At 45.4% G+C, this 18,239-nt stretch overlaps 1 long non-coding RNA gene across 1 annotated transcript; it reads right to left on the bottom strand.

Moving 5' to 3' along the window:
* Nucleotides 1-7,284: 7,284 nt before the first annotated feature.
* On the bottom strand, nucleotides 7,285-17,758 carry LOC131924617 (uncharacterized). The gene is made up of 3 exons (XR_009382945.1): nucleotides 17,666-17,758; nucleotides 8,179-8,281; nucleotides 7,285-7,577 (listed from the first exon to the last, which is right to left on the bottom strand). It is a non-coding gene; the product is annotated as an uncharacterized LOC131924617 (long non-coding RNA).
* Between the last annotated feature and the right edge of the window lie 481 nt (nucleotides 17,759-18,239).

Raw genomic sequence — 18,239 nt, 5'->3', positions numbered from 1 at the left:
AAGAGAACTGAGTGATGTCCAGTGGATGCCCCATGCATCTACTGCAGGAGGGCTGGGGAGAGAAACCCCAGGCCTGCTCATTGTGGTAGTTACCCATGACATGACTGTCCATGGTAAGCTAGAGAGTGCCTGTGTGCTTGAAACGGAAGTGGGAAGGAGGGATGTCATCTGCATGAGAATGTTCTATGTTCTCTGAAAGTGTGGAGAACAAGAAACATGACTAATTTCTTTCTGGATGTCTTAGTCCTAAAAATGTCATTGGGACATAAAAATGTTCTCTGATTTTCCATGGATTCTAATACATAACCAAAGAAAGATTCTTATATAAACAGAGTGGAATTATATTTTATTCTACACGGAACCAATCCCTTAGAATTAAATAACAATAAAATCACTTACCTAATTGCAACAGGAATTTTTTTCTCCTTGCTTTGTCTTGTGTCTCACTACCATTTTTTGGGGGAAGCAGCAATTATTACAAAGTACTGTATCTGTATGGTGGCCTGTTGGGTAGCTAATATAACCCAATCAACAGAATGCTTTCCTGATTGTTGGAGGTCCATAAGAAACAGCTCAGAACTGTAAACTCTGTGACTATGATAGTCTAGATCTTGCCCCGATGATTTCTATAACACCCCTAGAAGGCTGTATACTCTTACACTGGTCTCCTGCTGACAGGCTGGCTATGTCTTCTCTATAGTATGAAGCTAGACACTGTGTGGGTCCATCCTTGGCAGGAACTCTTAAGATCTGCTCTCAGAGTCACAAATGGGAAAACTGGAATTCAGCCGCTCCAGCCCGCTGTGTCCCTGGGATCCTCCACTCCACAGTCCCAGCCTGTGTGCCCGTCTGTGCTGTCCACCCTATCTGGAGTCATTGCTTTCTTGGTGTTAAGCAGACTGCTTTGCTTTCCTTGACACAAAGCGTTGGTACTCGCCTGCTCCCCACCCTTATGTCTCATGTGCTGACCGAGTCATCCTTATCATTCTTGTGGAATGTTCTTCTGAGCAGGTAATCCTGTGAAGAAGAGTCCTTGTGACAGGGACATTAAGAAAGGTGAAATTTTCTTTCCTTTACTAGAGGGAAGAAATGAAAATAGCAAACCGTATCACTCCCTCCTGCCCCCTCCCCCCTCCACATGGAACATACATCCCAGGATCCCTGTGGGAGCCCATAAGAAGACCAAGCTACACAACTGTAACATGTTAAACTTTTATAATTTCTTTACAGTAAGAACATTAAAAATCTCTAAGGATTATGATAAATTCAGTGTGTGATTCTTCATTATATATACCTTGTTGTCCCACAGAATATCGTTTTAACATAACTGTAACACTGCACCCATTAATTAAACTTTCTCCTTCTCCCGTCCCAGATATCTTCTCCACCTCTCATAAATCCCCATCCTGTTCTCCACTTCCATGAGGTCAACGCCTTTAGGTTGCCCACACGAGCGAGAGACAATGGTGTTTGTCATTCTGCACCAGGCTTACCTCATCTAAAATAATGTCCTGTAGGGCTAGAGAGACAACGGCTCCATGGTTCAGAGCACTCGCTGCTCTTGCGGAGGACCTAGGTTCGGTTCCCAGCACCCACATCCAGCAGCTCACAGCCACCTGTAACTCCCATTCCAGAGGATCCAACACCCTCTTCTGGCTCCCATGGGCACTGTAGGCATGTGGTAGACATATAAATAAGCTGACACACACACACACACACACACACACACACACACACACGCACGCACGCACGCACGCACACGCGCACGCGCACACGCACACGCGCACACACGCACACACACACTAATAAGATAATCTCCTATCAACCAAGACCTGAAACTATTTTTAACTGAAACACAGACCCTCAGCTTTGAACCATGGTGACCATCTATAGCCACAACTTTATATCCAATGACTATCCAGGTAGCTCTCTCGACATTGCAAACACACCACTCTACTTGTCATTTCTGAAACATAATTTTGAAAGTATTATGGGAAAGATTTATTAGGAGTTGAAAGGTAGTAAATCTCCAAAAATGTAGGCACACACACACACACACACACGCACACACACACACACACACACACACACACACACACACACACACACACAAAGCAGAGAGTAAAAGATAATGTCCTTAAGACAATAGCACTCAGATTTTAAATAGCAGCACGCGGACTTCTAATTTCAGTGTGATGTGTGCAAAATTCCTTCTTTTCCAATGCCAAATCCTGAATGAAACATGCAATAAAAATCACTGCCTGAAACAGGGTGATAGCATTTAATCCCCTGGCAACACATTAGAAAGGCTTTCAGCTTTAAACCCAGGACTGCCACGCTGCTGCTCTGCTCATGAAATTATTTATTCATGCCTTGGTTTATAAAGTCCTTTTTATAAGCTTTCTATCGGCTAATAACGGGCTGGAGCACTTATGTTCTCAGCCTGACAGATCCCACATTTATGAGCCTGAGGTCCGATCTTGGCAGAGTGGCCGCCTGGAGGGAGCCATGCTGGCTCCCTGAGCGGGTTTCAGCACGGGGAGGCTGTGGGTGTGGGGGCCTCAGGTTGGAGCGCGGCTGGGACCAGAGGGATGAGATGCAGGGGGTCTGGAAGGAGTGCCTTTTGGCAAGCTGGCCCTGAAAGGCAAGGTGGAGTGAGAGTGGGGGGAAGAGAGTTCAACAGAGAAGGACTAAATCTGTCCACCACATGCCGGAGATCATTCATTAGGGACAATATGTGTGACAGCAGGGCTAGTTTCCCTTGTGACTGTGAAGAGATGGGGAGAGGGTAGTGGCTTACTGAACACACTAGAAGCAGAAGCAGATTAACAACATAAATTAGATACTTAGACCAAAGCAATTGGGAGTACTTTAATACGTATTTATTCGCATGCAATTCATCTCCTAGCAAGGATAAAGCCACCATGAGGACAGAGGCATTTAGACCCTGATCTAATTCAATCACTAAAGCAAGGCTGCTGCCTCCTAACCCTTGACTAGCCCAACCCTTCCTGTTCTGACTGGGCTAATTCCCACTATTAAGAATTCTCGATGTGCTGAACACAGTAATGTGTTTCTGTAAGCTCGCTGCTGGGGAGGCTAAGGCAGGGCCATCGCTTCAAGACCAGCTCGGGGCTCCAGAGTGCGGGTGGTGTGTGTGATGCTCGGGTGGTATGTGTGATGTGCGTGTCATGTGTGGTGGCATGTGTATGTGAAGAGGTGTGTGGGCATGGTGTGGATGTGGTATGTGTGTATAAGGGGGTGTTTGGTGTGTGTGTGGTATGTGTGTATAAAGACATGGGGTGAGAGCCTGTGGTATGGGATGTGTGTGGTGTGTTGAGGGGTATGTGGTGTGTGCTTGACATGCACGGTGTATGGGAGTATGGAAGAAGTGGTATGTGGTGTGCAGAGGAGTGTGTGTGTGTGTGTGTGTGTGTGTGTGTAGTGTCTGTGGTATGTGTGTGTGGTATGTGTGCTGTGGTGTGTGTGTATGTGTGCATATGCTCTGTGTGTGTGTGTGTGTGTGTGTGTGTGTGTGTGTGTGTGTATGGTAAATACGTGGGTGTATACATGTTTCCGTAAGTACTCCATGAAGGTTTGAAGGTTGGTTGGTTTGTTTGTTTGTATCCTTTTTAACTAGGATGTACAAAGAGCCTGCTACTGAAACAGTACTATGCACGTCATGAGTCAGTGTCTGCTTAACATCTAATATTGAAATCATCACTCAGTATTGTGATACCAAAACAGCAGTAAAGGGAGGCAGCATTCTGGTAAAATGTTGACAGTTATGGGTAATGTTAAGTCCCCTTCGCTTTTATTAATATTAAAATAATTTTGAAGTGTTACTGATAAAATTCCCTTACAATCCGATTATGTGACCGCAAACGCCCTAAGACATTATTGCAAATGTATGACAGTTCCACACCAGGATGATACCAACCTCAAACTCCTGGATCTTTACTACTGAGGAAAACGTTTTTTGTGTGTGTGTTTCTGTGCAGTTAGATCACCCCTCCGCCATCCACTGCAGCCCTTCTCCTGTGGTCCCTCTGCTTCGGTCCACTGGCCTTTGTGCTCACGGGTCATTCCAGGTTGGTCCCACCTTGAACATCTGCACTGGCTGTCCCCATCTTTCACACCTTTGCTGACCACTCAGCTGCCCCCTCCAGAACATTCCTCGCTTTATTTGCTTTGGGGAACACAGCCTCATCTGAGGTTGTCTTACTTCTTAGCTCATTAGTTTGTAGTCCTGTCTGTTGAGGGCTCCCTACCAAAAAGGGGACTCTGTCAGTCTTTGCATGTGTGTAGTCCCAATGACTGACCCAGCGCCTGGAGAGCCGCAGAAACTCGATACATAGTTACTGAATTAATGAAACAGTCACTCAGTGAGTAAGAGATAAACAGAAAAAAACAAGGAGCAAATGAAAAACTAGGGCTTGTGGAGACGATGAGGCTTCACAAAGTCACACTGACAATCAATACAGAAAAAAAAGGAGCATGGGCCAGCATTAAACTCCGCTGTTCTCTTTTGTTTGCGCTTCTGCCTCAGTAATGTGGAGCATCTCCCAGGCCTTGGGAGATCCTTCCTTTTGTCTGGGATAATGACTCATAAATATTGTGACACACCAAAAGAGCGCGAATGGTATGGCATTTACTGGATGAAATTTGAGGCGTCTAACAAAGGATCGGAATGAGAGGACGCTGTGTGAGATAAAGCTTGTAGAAGTAAACAAAGACAAAATTATTCCTATCCGAGGAGCTATCTGATAGGCATTTACACCTGGCACTGGTGTAAATAAAAGGGAAAACGGATTCTCAGTGTGTTATGGTTAAAATGTTTGTATTACTACTGTTATCATCACATTAAAAGCAACATCATTAATTTCAGTGCCACCAAGGCAAACTGAATAAGTGATTTATTATTCATCATTGGTGGAAGGAAAAGTTCACAACAGGCATAGAAATATTATCAAATATCAAAACAACAAGTCTAAAAAAATGTAGCAGGAGCACAATGGTTCCTTCTTGAAGAGTCTTTACAATAGATGATTAGGGCCATGCAATCTTTGTTCTGTTGCGATCAGCCTTGGGGCACCTTTACAGCCTATAATGGATATTGTGTAGGTGGCATAATTTAGCTCAATGAGGCCTCCATCCTCCAGCTGGGCATGTATGGTATTTGGATACCTCCCTGGGAGATGGGGTGGGCTGGCAGTTAAGAAGACAGACCTGAGTTTCTCAGTTCTTCTCACCACTGACTCACTGTGCTAGATTGTAGATATTAGGGAATTCTCTAAGCCACGGTTTTTCATCTGTGTGGAAATGATACTAATAGAAGCTCCCCCACGGAGCTGTTAAGATTTGGGAAGGAAACACATGCTCAAGGCTCTCATTTCAGTGCCTGGACTAGTGGATGCTGTTTCTATGATGCAAAGGCAGAACAGTACAGCAGGAAGACTTGGATGCAGGCGAGGCTAGGGTAGCATCACCAGGCCCCATTGCTTATTGTTTATGGAGCTAAAAAATGCAAAACTGTCTTCTAGGACGGAACCCTGTAAGCATCGGTTTCTTCACAGGAGAGAGAATTAGAAGACTAAAAACCAGGATGGATCTTTTGAAAGGAAAGTAGATTGTCCCGTGTGTCGTTGTCCGTCCGTCCTCCCCCCCCCCCCCCCGCCCCAATGTATGTTCTCATACTAAATCTTGAACCATAGCAAAGGTATTTAAATTCTAAACAGAAAAAAAAAGTCCCCCAAACTGACAAACAGACCAGAAGACAAGAAGAAATAAAGATGTTTTCAATTGTGTAGCACACTGTGTGCCGAGAGAGTCACAACTAATTGTATGTGTTGCTGATACACCGTGACGTGGTCCATAATCTCAGCAAACCTGGCAGGAAGGCACACCAGTAGTGCAAAGGGGTTGGGAATGTAGTTCAGTGGTTAGAGAACTTGCCTTGCAAATAAAGGTCCTGTGTTTGGCCTTCCACTTGAGGGTGGACGAGAACAGACATCCGAAAGGAACTGCAGATGACTTGAGATTTTGAGATTTTTTCTACCCTATTTGCAAGTTAATAAACCTTTACTAAATGGTAGAGAAAGACATCTAACACCTGAGCCAGAGACTGGAGGCACTTTATTGATTCCAGCAAGAGTGGTGGGTAGAGTACTGCTGTGGTGCTCAAGGGCCAGATCCTTAACCCCAATTCTGAGGCTTTCAAGAGGGTGAGATAAAAGCCTGTGTGTATAGCCAGTTGCATCCCAGGAGGAAACGCCTGTCCCAGGGCAAAGCTGTTTCTGCAGGTAGTACATCCAGCCTATTGCATTCCCCAGAGCTCGGTTCTATCCTTCTGACAACCAACAGCCAGCATGCCTGTGTTTGCTCGTGAAGGAGATGATATCTGCTGGACTGCTCACTATGCTAACATCCTTAGGAAAATCACCCGGAACAAGGTTCTCAGTGGCCTCAGGAACTGATCACCTAGGGAAGTGGAGCCAACATCTACAGCTTTCTTGAAGCAGAAAACATGCCTTCTGATCTGCCACATGGGGTGGTGTAGCTGGAAGGTTTCTCCAGCATCGTCTGGCCACACGGTCCCTCAGCCGCTTATAAAATAGTCATTCAGAGGCTTAATATTAATTACCAATTGCATGTCCTATGGCAGGCTTCTTGCTAGCTAGTTCTTATATCTTAAATTAACCCATTTCTATTAATCTATGTTTTGCCACGTGTTCCATGGCTTACCAGTCTGCTGGCACATTGTTCCTTCAGCAGTGGCTGGCATCTCTCTCCGCCTTCTTCCTGTCTCTCTGCTTGGATTTCCCGCCTGCCTCTAAGCTGCCTTGCCATAGGCCAAAAGAACTTTATTTACTAGCCAATGGGAGCAACACATATTCACAGCATACAGGAAGACATCCCACGGCAGGGTGGGGCCTGAAGGTCTGCATCATGCAGCAGCCTCAGCCAAGGTCTTCGGAGTGGGTGAGTGACAGCATGGATGAGGAGAAACAATCGGCAGTTTATCTTACATCATCGGCCCTGTTCTCTGTCAACCCACAGTGAACATCAGAAGGCTGCTCATGTCACTCCCATCCTAGCTGCGTTGTGCTGGTCTAAAGAGCAGCGTCATGGTCGGGGCACTCCCCACAGGGTCACCGTATTATCCGCATCTGGGAGGATGACAAGTTATACATCCCTTCCTTTGAAGGGACAACCCTGTGTGTTTAACAGTCCTGGCTCCCCTAGCACTTAAGTGTGAGCACAAGGCCCTCCACGCCTCCTACACCTACAACGGGCTGTGCTCTTGCATGTCAGTCACTAATTAAGGAAATGCCCTATGTGCCTGCCCAAATGGTGACTCAACAGTGTCTCCAACTCCAATTCCAGGGGATCCAATGCCCTCTTCTGGGACCAGGCACTCACACAGTACACATACACACAGGCAGACACTCATACATATAAAATAATTAAACTAAAAAAAGCAGTAAGGGATGGTCCATGTCCTCACCTGACTTCCCAGATAATGTTCTGGCTCATAGCAGACTTCAGTATAGATGATCTTATCACTTCCAATGGAACTGATACACAAAAACCGGAAGTTAATTAAACGTTTACTAACTGGAAGAGTTGAAGAACTGTGCAGTTTAACATTTATTCCTTCACATGAAACATAATTCGCTGGACTGCTTTTCTGGTGCAAGCATACCTATGAGCAAAACACATACAAAGAAACCCAAATTATTGGTTTATGGGGGGAGGGTATTAGCTTCTAGGAAAAAGCCGCAAGCAAAGCCAGCCTTATAAATTTGAAGAGAAATTCCCAGACCCTAAATTATCCCTAAAGGCACTATTGATTACATTGTGATTCAGCTTTAGCCCAGAGTCCTCAAGAGGTCTTCATTAGGCACAGGTAGTGGTGTGTGTGTGTGTGTGTGTGTGTGTGTGTATGTGTGTGTGTTCATGTTTATGTATTTGTGTGTATGCATGTAGAGGCCACTGGGTAGATTTCAGGTATCTTTCTCTCACTCTCTATCTTATTTTTTGAGACAGACTCTATCAGTGAACCTAGAGCTTTCTGATCAGCTCAGACTGGCTGGTCACCCAGCTCCAAACATCCTGCTGTCTCTTCCTTCCCAGCACTGGGGATACTGACATGCACTAACATACCCAGTTCCTTACCTGGATGCTCAGCATCGAACTCTGGCTCTCATGCTCACGGGCGAGCATCTCACCGCATCATCTCCGTTGTCCCAGGATGCACATTCTTTAAGTCCTTGGTCCTCTAAGCCAATAAAAATCCCTCAAGATTCCAATCAAGATATCCCTTTAAAATATGCTTATCTCCAAAAACACACCAAGTTTTGCATAATTTTTTGAGGAGTCAGCCATCCACTTGTCTTAAACTAAAGCTTTTTTTTTTTTTTTTTTTTTTTTGGTTTTTTGAGACAGGGTTTCTCTGTGTAGCTTTGCGCCTTTCCTGGATCTCGCTCTGTAGACCAGGCTGGTCTCGAACTCACAAAGACCTGCCTGCCTCTGCCTCCCTAGTGCTGGGATTAAGGGTGTGTGCCACCACCGCCCTGCTCAACTAAAGCCTTTTTGTTGTTGTTTTGTTTTTCAAGACAGGGATTCTCTGTGTAGCCCTGACCATCCTGAAACTCTGTAGACTAGGTTGGCTCAGAACTCAGAGATTCACCTGCCTCTGTCTGCTGGGTGCTGGGATTAAAGGCGTGCACCACCACAGCCGGCTTTAAACTAAAGTCCTAATTTTCACTTAGCAACTCGTCTGGCAAAGAGAACAAGCAAGGAGCAAGCATAAAGCAGAGAGAAGCCCACAATTCACCGCAGCACATGGGAGGAAAGACCCAATGCGTCGACTCGTGTGCCACCAAGCACCACCATCCCAAGTAGAAAGAGCCATGAGGAAGCTCTGAGGCTTGTAGCTCTGGAGGGGAGTGTCCAAGAGTTCAGAGTTGCCTTAGAACTTACAGGACTTTGAAGTGGGTAGAGATCAGCTCCCTTGAAGACCCTGGAGAGCACAAGGCTGTCATCTTGTGCCGAGTTCTTAAATTATACATTCTCAGACAGTGACTATCTAAGATGTGGCCACAGCTATTTAGAAACACTTCGGAGCATGTGAGCATAATTTCATACCACATTATCAAGGATCCTTATGAAATGATATGATTCATCTCTCTGAACCCTAGGCAGTTCCTTCAAAAATGAAGAAAGCGCTCAGAAACTTATCGGTAAGCCCCAATTACTTGGGCTTTGGGCTTTCTTTTAACAAAGGCTCCCAAAAATTAAAAGTATCCCTTAAGACCACATTAATTGGCTGCTAGAACAGACAGTTCCCAAATGGAACAAGAAGTGTTGTGTCATTAAATGGCTGACTTGACAAAGCACAATGTTCTTTTCATCACTCTTTCTATCTAGTGTTTTTCTGTCTTAGAGATATTACACCTCCTAAATTCTTCTTGTTTTTCTCTCCAGCAACTCCACTTCCTCATTACCCAGCAGGCTGTTGACTGCTGCAAAGCTGCTCATGTTGCGTGGTTCAGCCCTACCTTGATGCAAAACCATTTGGATTCCTGGGTCAAGCTAAGGCCAGGACGCAAGAGTCACATAGGAAATCCAGAAGCCATTCTTAAGGAACTCCGTTTAGACTACTGGCAAAGGGTTTGATCCCAGATACATGGAATAAGGAGCTGACCACCCAAGATGGGTCACCTAATACATGTGTAAGAGAAGGGCCAATGTGTCTTGTGCACTCATTCAGGAACATTCCAAGGGATCCTCTGTTCCCCGAGGATCACCCTTCTGGCTTAGCTGAACACTGTTGCTCAGGAGGTGCATGCACCAGGCATGTGCTAGGGACCACTCAGCAGACACACTCCCCTGCTGCCCCGGGCACTGCAGTCCTCCTCTGGGGGTGAGGGCTCCCTCTGTTTGTGTCTGGTAGATGGGTCTCTGGACAGTGTGTCGCTGAACACCAATGTATCACAGAGCACAGTGGCATGGTTTTTAGTCAACATTTTCTGCACACACACACACACACACACACACACACACACACACACCGCCCTCTCCTCTCCCCTTTTTCTTCTTTCCACTCCCCTCCTCCCCTTTCCTTCTCCCCTCCTCCCCTTTCCATTCCCCCCTCCTCCCCTTCCCTTCCCTCCCTCCTCAGGATGTCTCCAGAAGCTAAACCTTGACTCAGGTCCACTAACAATTCCACCACTGCCCCTCTTTCACTCTCACAGGTAAAGCTTTGATAGGAAAGTTCCTCCTCCTGAGGGACATACCTCACAAAATCTCCTTGGGGTTCTGGAAAGTGACAGTCCTCAGATCTGGCCCCTGTCTGCTCCCCCCGCCCCCAATTAAAGGCTCTTGTTATCCTTGGTGGCCACTCAGCCCTAAGAAAGTCTCCTACTATTCCCTGGGAAGTGGTCAGACATCGACTTGGAAATCAAGTCATCTTGATCAGAGCACATAATAAAGAACAAAGAGAACTGGACTCAGGAGACAGAAGACCACCCAGAGCAGGCAAATAAGCAAGGCTAAGAGAACAGAGAAAGGGAAAACCCAGGACGGAAACACGGAGCCGTAGGTTCTGACTAGCACAGAGCTTCCAGGGAAGTACTGGCAAGCGTCAACGCGGCTTTCATCCCTCACAATGATGCATCAGTCACCCTAGTGAGGCCCAGGCCCAGGCTCCACTCCAGAGCACTTTGCATGAAGGGCTCATAAACATGATGGGACCTGCTTTTTCCTGCAATCCAGGAAAATCAGGGGAGGAGGGAAGAAGGTATATTCATTACACTGCCCCCCCTACACACACACCCCAGACTCAAGGCCCCAGCAGTTTGATTTCGTTGATTATAACAGGCTGTTGTGTGGTGGTGCGGACGGCTGTAGCCTGCCAGCTTTTGGTCCTTTCTGTGGGTTTAATTATTCCCTGGTAATAACTTCTCCCTATTTCTATGAAGAACAGATGATCAACAATACCAGCTCAAGGCCCTGTGTGCCACGCAGGAGGCAGTCACAGCCTCTTCCAAACACGGTTTATGAATGTCATGTCCACGTTATTACATTCTCACTGCAAAGCTCTAATATCAATAATAACAGTCTTTCCATTACAAATATTTAAATAAATGCTTTCCATGTGAAGCAGGAGTCATTATTATCAATATTTGGGTGAACAAGAATCCTGGTGACAGCTCTAACAGCTGCGTTCAGCTTTGGCTTAAAAACAAAACACAGAAAAGCTCCCCAGTGAGAAACAAGGCAGGGTTTGATGAGTTCCACTCAGCTCTTCAGTTACAGATTATTAAAAGATGAATTATAAAATTGGCACAATAACGGCCATACGCATTCTTTCTGGCCAGCATCATCGCCAAGGCTCCGACAGTCACTGAGGAATCTTCCCATCACAGAACGATTCAGGTCTAAGTCACACAGTGTCTGTAAAGCTGCCACACACCATTAGCACGTGGACTTCCCTGAGCCACAGTGTCATTACTTCTCAGACAGCCACGTGCAGTCACTGATGGGACCAAGACAATTCAGACGACACAAAGGTCCAAACATCACCCTATTCTGGTCCATGGAACGGGACTTGGGGAGACGGAGGCAGGTAGGCAGTGCTTTCAGAACATCTAATGAGTGGCTTTGGCCTTAGGTGTTTTTCTAGCCAGACGCAGGGTTTGGGGCGCGTGTGATTGTGAAATCTAGGTAAAATTCAATAATATGCGGAATCTCTTAGAATAGTATTTCCAGTACGACACACTAAGCAGCCATTCGTTTCCAGAATGCCTGCCTTAGTCAGGGTTTATCAGGAAAACAGAAACACATACATGGGGTGGGGGAAGTGCATATCATATTTATTTTGAGAAATTGGCTCATGTAATTATGGGGCTGGCAAGTCAGAAACCACTACAGCAAACTGGGAGGCCAGGAAGTCAGTGAGAGTCGATGGTGTGGTCTTGACATTGAAGTCTACAGGCCAGGCTGGGGGATGGGAGGAGCACTCAGGCCAGCCTTGTGCATAGCATTCTTGGAGAATTAATTCTTCCAAAAACCTCAGTCTTTGCTCTAAGGTCATGTTCACTGGTTGGATGAGCCCACCCATGTTGTAGAAGTTAATCTGCTTTACCCAAAGTCTACTGATGGCAAATATCAGTCATTCCTAAAAATAGCAGCACAGAAAAATCTAGACTGGTGTTTGACTCATGAAGTAAGTATACAGAGTCCAGCCTAGTCAAGCTGACGTATAAAATTGACCATTGCTTTAACATTGCTGTAAATGTAACGGCTGGAGATCGGATGCGTATATTATGAAAGCCAGTAGTGGTGTGCATCTCAGCTGAGGAGAACTGATATCTCCTGCCCTCACATTTGTTCACAAGTCATGGCATCCTCCAGGGCATAAAGACATCAGCTAACCTTCGGAATGGATGGGAGTGGGTGCACAGGATTTCCGTGAGTGTGCCTGCCTCCCTCCCTCATCCTACACTACTTGGAAGCAAGAAGGCTTTGATGGATATCCTTGGTCACTCCTCACTTGATCCTCTCTCTGTTCTCCAAGCTACTTTTCCATCTGTGCTCTTCCCAAGGACCCCTAGAAACAAGAAACATGGTTTCCACGTGGATGAAGTCACCCTTACCATCCTAGAAGGGGAAGAGAGGACTTCAGGAAAAGAACTCTCTGCACCTCCTCACTCAGCCCCCCAGTCAGCACTCCCGGGTATGAGGATATAATGGACTCTGAAGGTTTGGAGCAAACTCAAGAATTCCACAACCCAGAAAGAAAAGCAATACTGAGCAGGGCTGGTTAGTAGCCACCACCGCAACCTCTCAGGCTAACCTGTCTAAAGGATTCTCCTCAGGACACAGCCCAGTGCCAAGCCTTGATTTCCTGCCTTCAAATCTACCCCTTTCTTACCCTTTACAGGGTATTGTAGCAGGAATCTTAATAGTTCTTATTAATAAAATCAAACCTGAGGCCAGTTATTGGGGTGAATGCTGGAAGATCAGATGCAGAATAAGCCACAGCTACCTCACCTTGCCAATTCCTCAGCTGATCCTGTTTCCTCAAACTGGAAGCCTCTGAATCCTCATCCAGAATGAATCTCAGCTGAACTGTGTTGCTCCAAAGCCTGAAAGCTTAACCAGCCAAAAGCTTCTAGTTTCTGGTCCTCAGGCCTTATATATCTTTCTGCTTTCTGCCTCAGTGCCTGGGATTAAAGACCCGCTTTCTGGGATTAAAGGCGTGAGTCACCATGCTTGGCTGTATCCTTGAACACATGGATTTCTGCCTCTGGAATGCTAGGATTAAAGGTGTGTGCTACCACTGCCTATCCTCTGTGTTTAATATTGTGGCTGTTCTGTCTCTGACCCCAGATAAGTTTATTAGGGTGCACAATATTTCGGGGAACACAGTACCACCCCAGGGTATATTAACTACTTTTGTGCAGCTGTGACCAAAAGATCTGAGAGAACAGCTGGAAGGCAGAAGGCTAAGTATTGTTTCCCGGGGTTCTTTTGATCGTCTCACGGTTCCTGTGCTTGGGTAGGAGCGTGATGGCGGGGGGGTGGCGGCGGGAGGGGAAACTAGTCACTTCCTAGAGGACAGAGGGAAGAGAAGGAAGAAGGTGCCGGGAGCCATGTATCTCCCTTAAAGGTGTGACTCACCTCCTCTAGCTAGGTCCCACCTCCTAACCTCCCTAAATGGCCCCAGCAGGAGGGGATCCAGCTTTAAAATTAAATGCATCCCTTGGAGACATTTCATATGCAAATCCTGACAGGGAAAAGCCCTTCAGCCCTTCCCACAGTGAACTGCCATTCCTCTAGGACAAACGCTTTACCCTACCAAGGAAATACATGGTCTTCCACAACCTTTACCAACACCTTCTCAGTCCAGTGTTCCAGGGTAGTGTTGCTCAGTAGCGCAGGCTAGGCTTTGCTATTTCAAGTACGCTTCCCACAGTGATCTTGCCACAGTATGATCTGATGACAGTATGTCTTCCCAGTTCTTTCTCTAAATAACTTTTGAGAAGACATGAACACATGGTACAGACATACTTATCCCAAGAACAAAAATAGTTCTGAAAAACAGGATGCTCCAAATCTACGTTCAGAAAGAAAAATATTTTCTTCAAACAGAAATAAATCTGCCAAGATTTTCTCTGCCCACAACAGAAAGAGTACTACTACGTATTATAGAGCATGAAGACTTGCGTTTTCTTTTTCAGAGTCTCTCCAATCCTGATGGCCCTTGAGCACCAGGAGGCTGAGTCACATGACGAGGGCGGGGCACAGCACGGGCCACTCTTAACAGCCAGGTCCCTTTCTAGGAGTCACCCCCTTAGAGAGTCTTTCCTGGTTGTGATCATGGTGCATGAAAAATTCATGGCATGGAATAGCCACACACTACAATAGGATAAATGGAGGGGGCGGTACAAAAGCGGCTGCTCCCCGGAAGTCTGTCACCCCCAGAAAGTGGAGGCTACAATATCTAAACTGGTGTGTCACCTATGTGCTGTACCCCAGGAATTATGGCAAATCTAATAGGAAGCTTTATCCATGATGCAAAGAACCATCCCAATACCACCTCCCTCACATGCATGCGTGCGTGCGTGCGTGCGTGCGTGCGTGTGTGTGTGTGTGTACATGTCACACTTCCCTTCAATCAAACAAAATTTTTTAGGATGATGAAACTTTCTTCTCCCAACATCTCTGGCAAGTAGAAAGAACAAAATCAGGACAGATTTTTCTCACCATCGTCAGCAAAGTCCAAAGATTTAGGCTGAAAGGCTTGTTTGTTAGATCCGTGTCCTTTATAAGCCAAAGAGATTTGTTCTCTGGCCTATTCCCAGCTAGAGGAGTTGTAGAGATTGATGACTCTTACGATGGAGGGAAGGGAAAAGCCATCTACCGCCTACTGCTCTGCACACTTCTGATGACTGAGGCAGAGTTGGGCCCCATTAGCACTTGGACAACGTGGTAGTTTGAATGTAATTGGCCCCCATAAGCTCATCGGGAGTGGCACTATTAGGAAGTGTGGCTTTGTTGAAGTAGGTGTGGTCTTGTTGAAGGAAGTACGTCACTACGAAGGCTGGCTTTGAGGTCTCATATGTGCTCAAGCCATGCCCAGTGTCTCAGTTCACGTCCTGTTGCCTGTGGATCAAAGATGTTGGATTCTCAGCTCCTTCTCCAGCACCATGTCTGCTGCATACCACCGTGTCCCGCCACAATGATAATGGACTGAACCTCTGAATGGTAAGCCCCTCAACTTAATGTTTTCCTTTATAAGAGCTGCTGTGATCATGGCATCTCCTTACAGAAATAGAAACCCTAACCAAGAGAGAAGTTGGTACCAGGGACTAGGATATTGTTGCGATAGGCCTGAACATGTGTTTTGTTTGAAGGAATATGGACCTTGGGACAGCGGATTAGAAAAGCAGTTGAACTCTTTAAGTACTGCTTAATGGGCCGTCCTAGTAGGAACATGAAAGACAGCAGTGCTAAGTGTGGTTTGAACTGTGTGTGCCTGGATCAATAGGTTTCAGAAGAGAAGAATGTTAGTATGTGGCCTAGAGACTGGTCTTGTGATATTTTGGTGAAGAATGCTTTTTGCCCTTGTCCAAAAAGTCTACCTAAGGCTAATATGAAAAGTTTTAGATTAATTCCCTTGGCAGAAAAAAAAAAATCCCAAAACAGCCTAGCATAGACTGTCTAGTATGGTAATTAGTGGTAACTCTAATGAAGATTTATAATGAAAAGGAGCAAGTTGAACAAGGAAAAACACAAAATGTACAATTTGAGGAGAAAAGGAGCAACAAGAAGTGGAATGAGCTAAGTCCTGTGTTCAAGGAGATAAACAGATTAAGATATGGAATAAAGGGAGTGGTGGCCTCAGGTCAAGATCCACCCAGATAAATTTCCTACTTGTGAAAAGAAATTAAAGAAAAGCTTAGAGTCAGGTTTGGTGGTGCACACCTTTAATCCCAGCCCTGGGAAGGCAGAGCCTGGCAGATCTCTGTGTTTGAGGCCAGCCTGATCTACAGAGAAAGTTCCAGAACAGTCAAGCTTAGGCAGTGAAGGAAACCACCAAAACAGAAAGCTGGTGAAAATGTAATTGACCTAGAGAGCCATGTTCCAGCCCCAGCAAGCAGCAGCACTTGGCAGTTTGGCCACATGGTTCTGGCTTTAGAATCCAGGAGCAACAAAGGAAAGCCACTGAGGCCAGGCATGTGTAAGGGTGTCCCTGAATGGAGGCCCAGAGAAGCCATTGTGTGAAGCTCTGAAAGTGAAGCCTGGATTGCCTTGGAGACCCCACAATGTTGGAGATGCCAGTCCTTTGGGATACCTGCCAAAGAGAGCTGCTAACATGGAGTGGAACCAGCCCAAGAGAAAGAAGTGTGTTGCAGTCACCAAAGCTGAAAGGAGTTGGAGATCTGAGGAGCATTTTGACATCAGACATGGAGAGGCAGAGTTTGGAGTTTACCCAGCTGGTTTTCAGTCTTGCTTTGCTCCAGAATTTCCTCACTATGCTCCCTTCCCTATGTTTTGGAACAGTAATGTATAACTGTGCCACTGTATGTTGAAAGTATGTGATTTGGTTTTGTTGTTGTTGTTTTGTTTTGTTTTGTTTTTGACAGGGGATTACAGTTAAGAGATTGCATGAATCTCAGAAGAGACTTTGAACTTTGGAATTTTAAACATTGTTGAGACTGTGATAGACTATGGGGGCTTCTGAAGTTAGACTAAATTCATTTTGCATTATGATATTGTTTCAAGCTTATGGGGGCCAGGGAATGGAATGTGGTAGCTTGAATGTCATTGGCCCCCATAAGCTTATGGAGAGGTTATTAGGAGGTGTGGCTTTGTTGGAGTGGGTATGGCCTTGTTGGAGAAAGTGTGTCACTATGGAGGCAGGCTTTGAGGTCTCATATGTGCTCAAGCCTCACCCAGTGTCTCAGTTCACTTCCTGTTGCCTGCAGATGGAAGATGTAGAATCTTAGCTCCTTTTCTAGCACCATGTCTGCCTGCATGCCACCATGTCCCACCATGGTGATAATGGACTGAACTTCTGAACTGTAAGCCACCCAATTGAATGTTTTCCTTTATAAGAGTTGCTGCGGTCATGGTGTCTCTTCACAGCAATAGAAACCCTAACTAAGACAGATGGAAAAGGGGGGAAAGCTATGATAAATCTAGTAAAATGGTCCCTTTTATTTCACCTGAAAAGATGAAAAACAAAAGCAGTATTTTAGTCATAAACTTCTTGATAAACATGAAAAATCCTGTTACCTGAGCACATACATCTCACCTAAATCCTCCTTTGTGTTTGTCAGTGAAGAGACTAGTGTCTTTATTGTTTTCCACTGAATCCTGGAACCCAACATAATGTCTGGCACACAATAAATGCTCAATAAATATTTATTGAAACAATGTGCTCTGCAGATTGAAAGGCTGGATAACTTTTACTGTATTCATCCCAAATTTAGGGAAATGAAATGCATCCCACTTGTCAATTATAGTTTAAGGTGATCAGCTAGCAGGAGGCGGCCTCCCTGAAATATGATTCCAGGCAGCGATCCATCTGTCAACTAATGATACAGATATTAAGAAATAAGAAGTGTCTGACAAAATGGCTAAGTCCTACCTCCTGCCTGTGCAGAGAAGCAGCTGAAGTGTCATTATCTGCTTACACCACAGGACAAGAGTCCTTCAGCCCCTTCTGTTCTCCCCCTTCAGAATCTGTTGAGAAAGTAGATACCCTCACAGGCAGCCGTAAAGCAAACAGCCCCTCATGCTGTTTATACTGGAAGACGTCCTGCTGGTCAACTTCTCCCAGCATTCAAAGTGTTCAAGACTTCCTCGCTATTCTCCTGACGAGAGGCAATAGTTCACGGGACGCAAATAGTTGAGTTAGAATAAATACACCACAGTTAATAGCTTGGTCTTTGGAGTAAATGTTCCCTTTTCATTTTTAATAATTAGAGTAGAATCGAGCTGAGGCTTGTATGTTTAAAATCTTTGACAAAAGAAGTTGCTGGAGCAAATACATAGTGTAAATAAGTACCAGTGTTCTATTAAGATTGTAGCAAACCACATTAATCCCACTGGTAAGAACTAAACTTTTAAATATCTTTATAGTGATTATTTATGAATAAAAGGGTTTAGGTTCTTGAAGAATGTAAATTATTCTTATCAAAGCATGCTGAACTGGATCCCTC

This window comes from Peromyscus eremicus, chromosome 14, assembly GCF_949786415.1.
Source record: "Peromyscus eremicus chromosome 14, PerEre_H2_v1, whole genome shotgun sequence".
Classification (NCBI taxonomy): Eukaryota; Metazoa; Chordata; class Mammalia; order Rodentia; family Cricetidae; genus Peromyscus; species Peromyscus eremicus.
Note: the sequence above shows the minus strand (reverse complement) of the source record. Positions and strands in the feature narration are given on the sequence as shown.